This window comes from Tupaia chinensis, unplaced genomic scaffold, assembly GCF_000334495.1.
Source record: "Tupaia chinensis unplaced genomic scaffold, TupChi_1.0 Scaffold146741_1, whole genome shotgun sequence".
Classification (NCBI taxonomy): Eukaryota; Metazoa; Chordata; class Mammalia; order Scandentia; family Tupaiidae; genus Tupaia; species Tupaia belangeri.
This window is the reverse complement of record NW_006206596.1, coordinates 2,761-9,152: the sequence shown is the minus strand read 5'-3', so window position 1 is coordinate 9,152 and position 6,392 is coordinate 2,761. Positions and strand designations below refer to the sequence as shown.

Sequence of the window (6,392 nt, the reverse complement as noted above, 5' to 3'; positions counted from 1 at the left end):
AAAAGAAGAGTTGAAATTATCTCTATTTGCATGTGACATGACTGTATACACAGAAGACCCAAAGGTATCCACAAAAAAACCCTCCAAGTAATAAATAAATACAGTAAAGTGGCAGGATAGAAATCAACATACAAAAATCTGTAGCATTTCCATATACAAACAACAATGATCAGGATCAAATTTTTCCCAATTATTAAAGATACAGCCATGAGGTGAGTCCTGGGGGTTGGGGGTAGAGTGGTTATTTCCCATGCCACCTGTAAGGAAAAGAATAACAGACAGAGGAGTAGGCAACCTAGAGGCAGAGACCTGTCCTGGGGTGTCCTACTAGGCAATGAATGACCCAGTGTGAACAAGCTAGGCATTTCTGACAATTTGTCCCCATCGGTTTCCTTATAGAAACTGTTAGATAGCCATGCAACCTTGGCCTTGTTGGTGCATTTTGGCATCTTTGGGGTATCTCTTGCTTTTATAGCATTCTAGAGTTCAGATCCCACCCAAGGCATCCCTTGAAAGAAAGCTAAGCTGCAGGACTGACCTGGGCATCCCTAGGTTACTATTGTCCTTTTTGGTCACTGGGACCATTTTCTTGGTTGAATGTCTTCAGAATGAGATACTACAGGATCTTTGGAATGTTCCTGTTGGCTATGACCTATTCTTGAGGCACTAGAAGGCAGTATGTCTTTTAATTCTTTTTGGAGATAGTCATTTGATATGGGCATCTCCTTTGAGACTCCCATTTGGTTCTAAAATGAAAGCAACTTCAGGTATAGAAAGGACTGAGAGTGAGTCATCCCTCTGGAAAAAGCCATTCTAGTGGATGACAGAAAAAATGGTCTAGAAAGAGAAGCTTTAAAGGAGATAGGGAGCTCACTCAGAGTTGAGTCAGCAAGCTAACCTGAGCCAGCAGCCAGGAGCCAGCCGGCAGATGTCCCACAGGCAGCAGTGCAGGGAGAGGCCTGACGGTGCACCTGGCCCTGTGGCCCAAGTAGCTGCATGGCAGACAGTGGCCCACCAGGTGCCTGGCACTAGTGGCCCAAGCCCCAGGCCAGGCAGTGGTGGCCCAGGGCCCCTATCATCTACTTTCAGAGTCCCCCTGGGGCTGAGGCAAGGGCCCTGGTGGTAGACAATGAGGGCCCATGAGGCAATGTAAAGTCACCCTCAAGTATGACCACAAGGAGGTACAGAAGTGCCTGAACCTAGAGGATTGAATCCTGGAGCAACTTACGTGCCTGTATGGCAGCCCAGAAGAGATCCCAGAGCTGGAGATAAACGTGGGCAAGCTCCTAGACATGGAGAGTGACAATACCCAGGCTGGGGGTCCAGGGGCTGCTGACAGTTACAAACCCTTTGAGGCCTTCATCTTTGGCCTGCTGGACAAGATCTGGGGCATGCAGAAGCTGAGCACACCCCAGAAATAAGTGTCCTGACCCAAGTGATCAGTGGCTCCCACAGGACAATCACTGACCCCAGATCTCGTAGCAACAGCAATACCAGGGGACCCTGTGGCCAGGCCTGGTGCCATGAGCAAGACTCCTTGTGCCCCTGGCCTAGGGTTTTTTTCCCCTGCCCCCTCAGTTTACCATTTTTGGGTCTTTTCATTATTATTAAATTGATGGTGCTTTTTGTGTTTTTATATTAACTCTGCATCTTGGGTCCTTTAATATACTTAGGATATGCCTTTAGTGGGAAAAAAAGGAAAAAAGGAGAAGAAGACAGGGAGAGAGAAATGAAGAGAAGACTGGAGGAAAATTGCCTGTCATTGTTTTGTAGGAAGACAGAGTTTTCATAGTGGCATATCAGTCAAGTTAAAAAAAAAAAAAAAACAAGTATAACCTTAAATTGGGCAAAGTGATAGGCATATTTTTTCCCAAAAATGACTAAGGAAACATTGAGGGTTTAAAGAGAGAAACCATAGAAAAGGTACATGTTTTCCCTGGTCTTATATAGGGTTTTTTCCTGATAGGCTTGGTTCTTAATTATATCACTCCAAAATTATTACAAAAGCCTACAGAAATGTCCCATTTCTTACATTTTCAAGGTGGTTGACTTAGCATATGAGGAAGGTTATAAGCAAAATTATTGTCTCGTGCATAAGTGAGAGTAAATGTGGTTAAGCAGAGAAGTGCTCTAAACTTGAAGCAGAAAAACTTGTTAGAAAACACTGTAGAGGTGCAGGTGTTGGATGGAGGGTGAGTGATTCATCCTGGGCCTCATAAAAGTATTCAAAAATTGAAAAATGTATTTTTATTAGGGGTGAGGAAGTCTGTAAATGTTTCTCCCTAGAATGCCTAAGAAAATGACGTAAATGGAAGCACATACCAGTCCCCTGACATATATTCTGTGTATCCTGACTACTGAATTCTAGGATCCTTAATTATTTCTCCCCCAAATTAAGCCCCCAACAGATTATAGAAGCAACATGAGTCCCCACAATAATCTGAGTGGGTCCTACAAATGTTAAGTATAACTAATACAACGTGGGAAGTGCCTTTGGAAGCAGGAGTATGAGGAAGGGAATGACATATGGGAGCTCCTTTTCTCAGAGTATCTCCTTCCCTAAGCAAAAAAGATGATACATTAGGACAAAGGTAGGGTTCAGGCAGAAGAAAGTGAGGAGGATCAGTCAGATGGGAGAAAAAAGGTTTCAAGAAAGATAAAGAGCCACATGTCATCAAGAATTTCTATTAGGGCCAAACAAACATGAATCTGACTGGTGCTTGGATTTACCTTATTATCCCAGGTAAGTCCTAAATCACTCATTTTAAGACCAGGTTATCCTCACACAGGTGGCTTTAAGTGGTGAACACCCTAGTGGCCTTTAATACTGACCTGTGTCTGCAAGATGATCATAAATAAAGTACTATAGAAAAAGAAGGAGGCTGTCACTCCTAAGAGTGTCAGGCCTTGATGGTTGGGCCAGAGGGACTTTCAGTCCTATATGGCAGGTGCCCATGCCAAGAATCATGAATTTCATGCTGCCTAACTCATGTTGCTCAGAAGACCCAGTGGAATTAAAAGTGGATGGAGAGATGGAAAGAAAAGGAGAATCTCCCACCTCTAGGGGCTTACAGAACTAACAGGTCATTCCAGAGGCAGTTTCTAGCTCTATAGGAGAATTCACCCCAAGAGATATAAATTTTGCCTCAGTTGTCTCACTTTAGCAAAGATTCAATGGAAATAAATATAAAACTGACAAAGAGGTTAAGGAATAGTGTAGAGGCTTACATCCTGTCTTGCTCACCACAATAGCTATGTTGCTGGAGAGGGTGCTTGATCTTAGAATAATTGGGTTCTTGGTGTTTCAAAGAACTAAATTCAGCCCACAAGTAGAGTGAAAGAGCAAGCAGATTTATTTGGTAATAGCACATTTGTAGGCTTAGGAGCAGGCTTAACCAATGCAGCTCAAGAGCCCTTTATTTAGAAATTGGCTTCCTAATATATACCCACATGCACATATATATATTTTGGGGGGTCTGATACAGTGTACTTTATTGATGGTTCATGACAAGGAGAGATCCCCAGCCCCTACCCTTCTGTACAGAGCTGTTATGGAAACTGTCAAGGAGGGGAGCTTCTCAGTGTAGTGGGGACTGAGTGGGAGCAGGGCCTCCCCAGCAGCTGCGGGCCGCGATTCCCGTGGTGAGGGGCTCTACTCCTTGGAGGCTATGTGAACCATGAAGTCCGCCACTCTGTTGCTGTAGCCAAATTCATTGTCATAGCAGGAAATGAGCCTGACAAAGTGGTCATTGAAGGCAATGCCAGCCCCAGTATCGTAAGTGGAAGAGTGGGTCTCACTATTGAAGTTACAGGAGATGACTTGGTCTTTGGTGTAGCCCAGGATGCCCTTCAGGGGGCTCTGTGATGCCTGCTTCACCACCTTCTTGATGTTATTGTATTTGGCAACTTTCACCAGGTGGCAAGTCAGGTCCACAACTGACACGTTGGAGGTGGAGACATGGAAGAACATGATGGTGAGCTTCTGGTTCAGCTCCGGGACGACTTTGCCCACAGCCTTGGCAGTCCTGGTAAATACTGGGATCATGTTCTGGGCAGCCCCATGGCCATCACTCCACAGCTTCCCTGAGGGGCCTTCCACGTCTTCTGGGTGTCAGTGATGGTGTGGACTGTGGTCGTGAGTCCCTCCACTATGCCACAGTTGTTGTGGATGACCTTGGCCTGGAGGCCAAGCAGTTGATGGTGCAGGAGGCATTGCTGATGATCTTCAGGGAGTTGTCATACTTCTTGTGGTTCACACCCATCACAAACATGGGGCCATTGGCAGAAGGGGCAGAGATGACCCTTTTGGTCCCACACTTCAAGTGTGCCACAGCCTCCCAGGTGGTGAAGACACCAGTGGACTCCATAACATACTCAGCACCAGCATCACCCCATTTGATGTTGGCAGGATCTTGCTCCTGGAAGATGGTGATGGACTTCCCATTGATGACAAGCTTCCCATTCTCAGCCTTGATGGTGCCATTGAACTTGCCATGGGTGGAATTATACTGGAATATGTACACCATGAAGTTCAAGTCAATGAAGGGGTTGTTGATGATGATGATGTCTATTTTTCCAGAGGTGAAGGCAGCCCTGGTGAATAAGCGCCCAATTAGGCCAAATTCGTTTACTCCAACCTTCACCACTGTGTCTCCAGGATGCGACTGTCTGTGTAACGGGGAGGAGCAGAGAGCCACTTTACATATATTTTAAGGGTCCATGGGAAGAACAGTCAATCTTCCTTGCTCCCATTTATTACTTTGTCCTCTTTCTATCCTCTGAAAGGGTAGAATGTAAAACTGGTTTTGTTTTTGAGGTCTCTTTGTCCTTTGTCTGTCCCATTTTTGTTCCTTCTTGCTTTACTGTGACTCTCTTTTCCTAATTTTCCTGACTCAGGACCACACACTCTCACACAGAGACCAGGGCATGAGGCATTTCTATGCTTTCTGCCGAACACATTCCAACCTAATGAAGCCCACACCCCTGAGTCCGTGGCTGGGTGGAGTCCCCTTCCATGCACAGACCCCAGAGACTATACCACTCTCGGCTGAGCTCAGAGCCACCATAAAAGGGAGCCCCAAGCTTCTTCTCCATCTTATTCCTGAGCTTCCTAGCGTACCTATGTTCTATCTCTTTCTCCAATCTGCTTTCCAGAGCCATGTGCTTTCCTCACTACAGAGATTCTTTCTTCTATGTTAAAGCAGTCCTGGTTCTCCCTTCCTCAGGCTTGTGGCTTAGTATGTATCAGGACTGGCAGGGAAGAGAGTGAAGGAGACCAACAGAGCAAAACTAGCACTGGAAGATTTCAGACCATAATTCATACCCTGAGCAGGAGAGACTTCGCTTTCACGATTATGATCACTTGGATTCAATTTTTTTTATTTATTTTTTAAAGAACATTTTATTACTTTTTAATTTGCTATAGGGCAAGAGAGACAGAGACAGAGAGAAAGTGAGAAAGCAAGCTGCCAGGTCCAGGACTCCAACTATGGTTAGCCATTTGGGAGTCCAGCTCCTTAGCCATTGTGCCATATACTGACCCCTCTCAAATGTCTAATACCTATTTTCCAGAGAACCATATTAATACATATGAAATATAAAATTGAGAAGGTATAATTATTGACAATGAATAATATTAAACATCATTGGCTGTAGATAGAAATAACTCTGGGCATCTTATTCATCATGGACAGATGGTCTCTGTTGGAACAAAGTGTCATGTCAGTCCAGTCCTGTCTTCAGCATCTGCAGAGAAGGACAAGAGGTTCTGGAGGATAACTTGCTCTTAGCTGGAGAAGCGCTTTTGTGTTAATATTATATAGTATATATGTTAATGAATAAAACTTAAAATGTATGTTACACATATGTGCTTAACAAGTGAATACGGAATTAGTTTAAACTTGCCAAGTTTGAGCCAAAACCCTTGAGATCTCCATGTCAATCTCACTCGATAAATTTTAAAAGGAAAGGTAACTTGAAAATTAAAACAGCTTTTACTAAACTTGTGATCTTCCCTGGTATCTCAACTGTCCCTGTGGGTCAAGGCCATTCCTCCTGTCTACCTCCTCCTTCTGCTAATCCTTTTGTGTCTGTTTTTATTCTTCTCTTTGCTTCTTTCCTAGTTAGCTTTCATTCCTTTTGTGTCTTTCAAGTCCATTGTTCTCATCCACCACGTTGTCTATATCACCTTTTCTGTTTGTCCCCAACTCTTTCCTCCATTGGTGTCTTTGTTTCTTACCCATTTCCCCTCTTTTCTCTTCTCACCTGCTTCCACCCCTGACATTCCCAGGGATGAAATAAAGATGCCTAGTCCAGGACAAGCACATATCACACCCAGGGAATATGAACATGTCCTTGCAGTACAGCTTGTGGGATGAAGTTGAGACAGGACA

The 6,392-nt window shown here is 44.4% G+C and overlaps 2 pseudogenes; one reads left to right on the top strand and one right to left on the bottom strand.

The window, feature by feature from the left end:
- Positions 1-896: 896 nt before the first annotated feature.
- On the top strand, positions 897-1,421 carry LOC102472866 (protein phosphatase 1 regulatory subunit 14B pseudogene; annotated as a pseudogene).
- Positions 1,422-3,652: 2,231 nt separating this feature from the next.
- Positions 3,653-4,640, bottom strand: LOC102472426 (glyceraldehyde-3-phosphate dehydrogenase-like; annotated as a pseudogene).
- Positions 4,641-6,392: the final 1,752 nt, after the last annotated feature.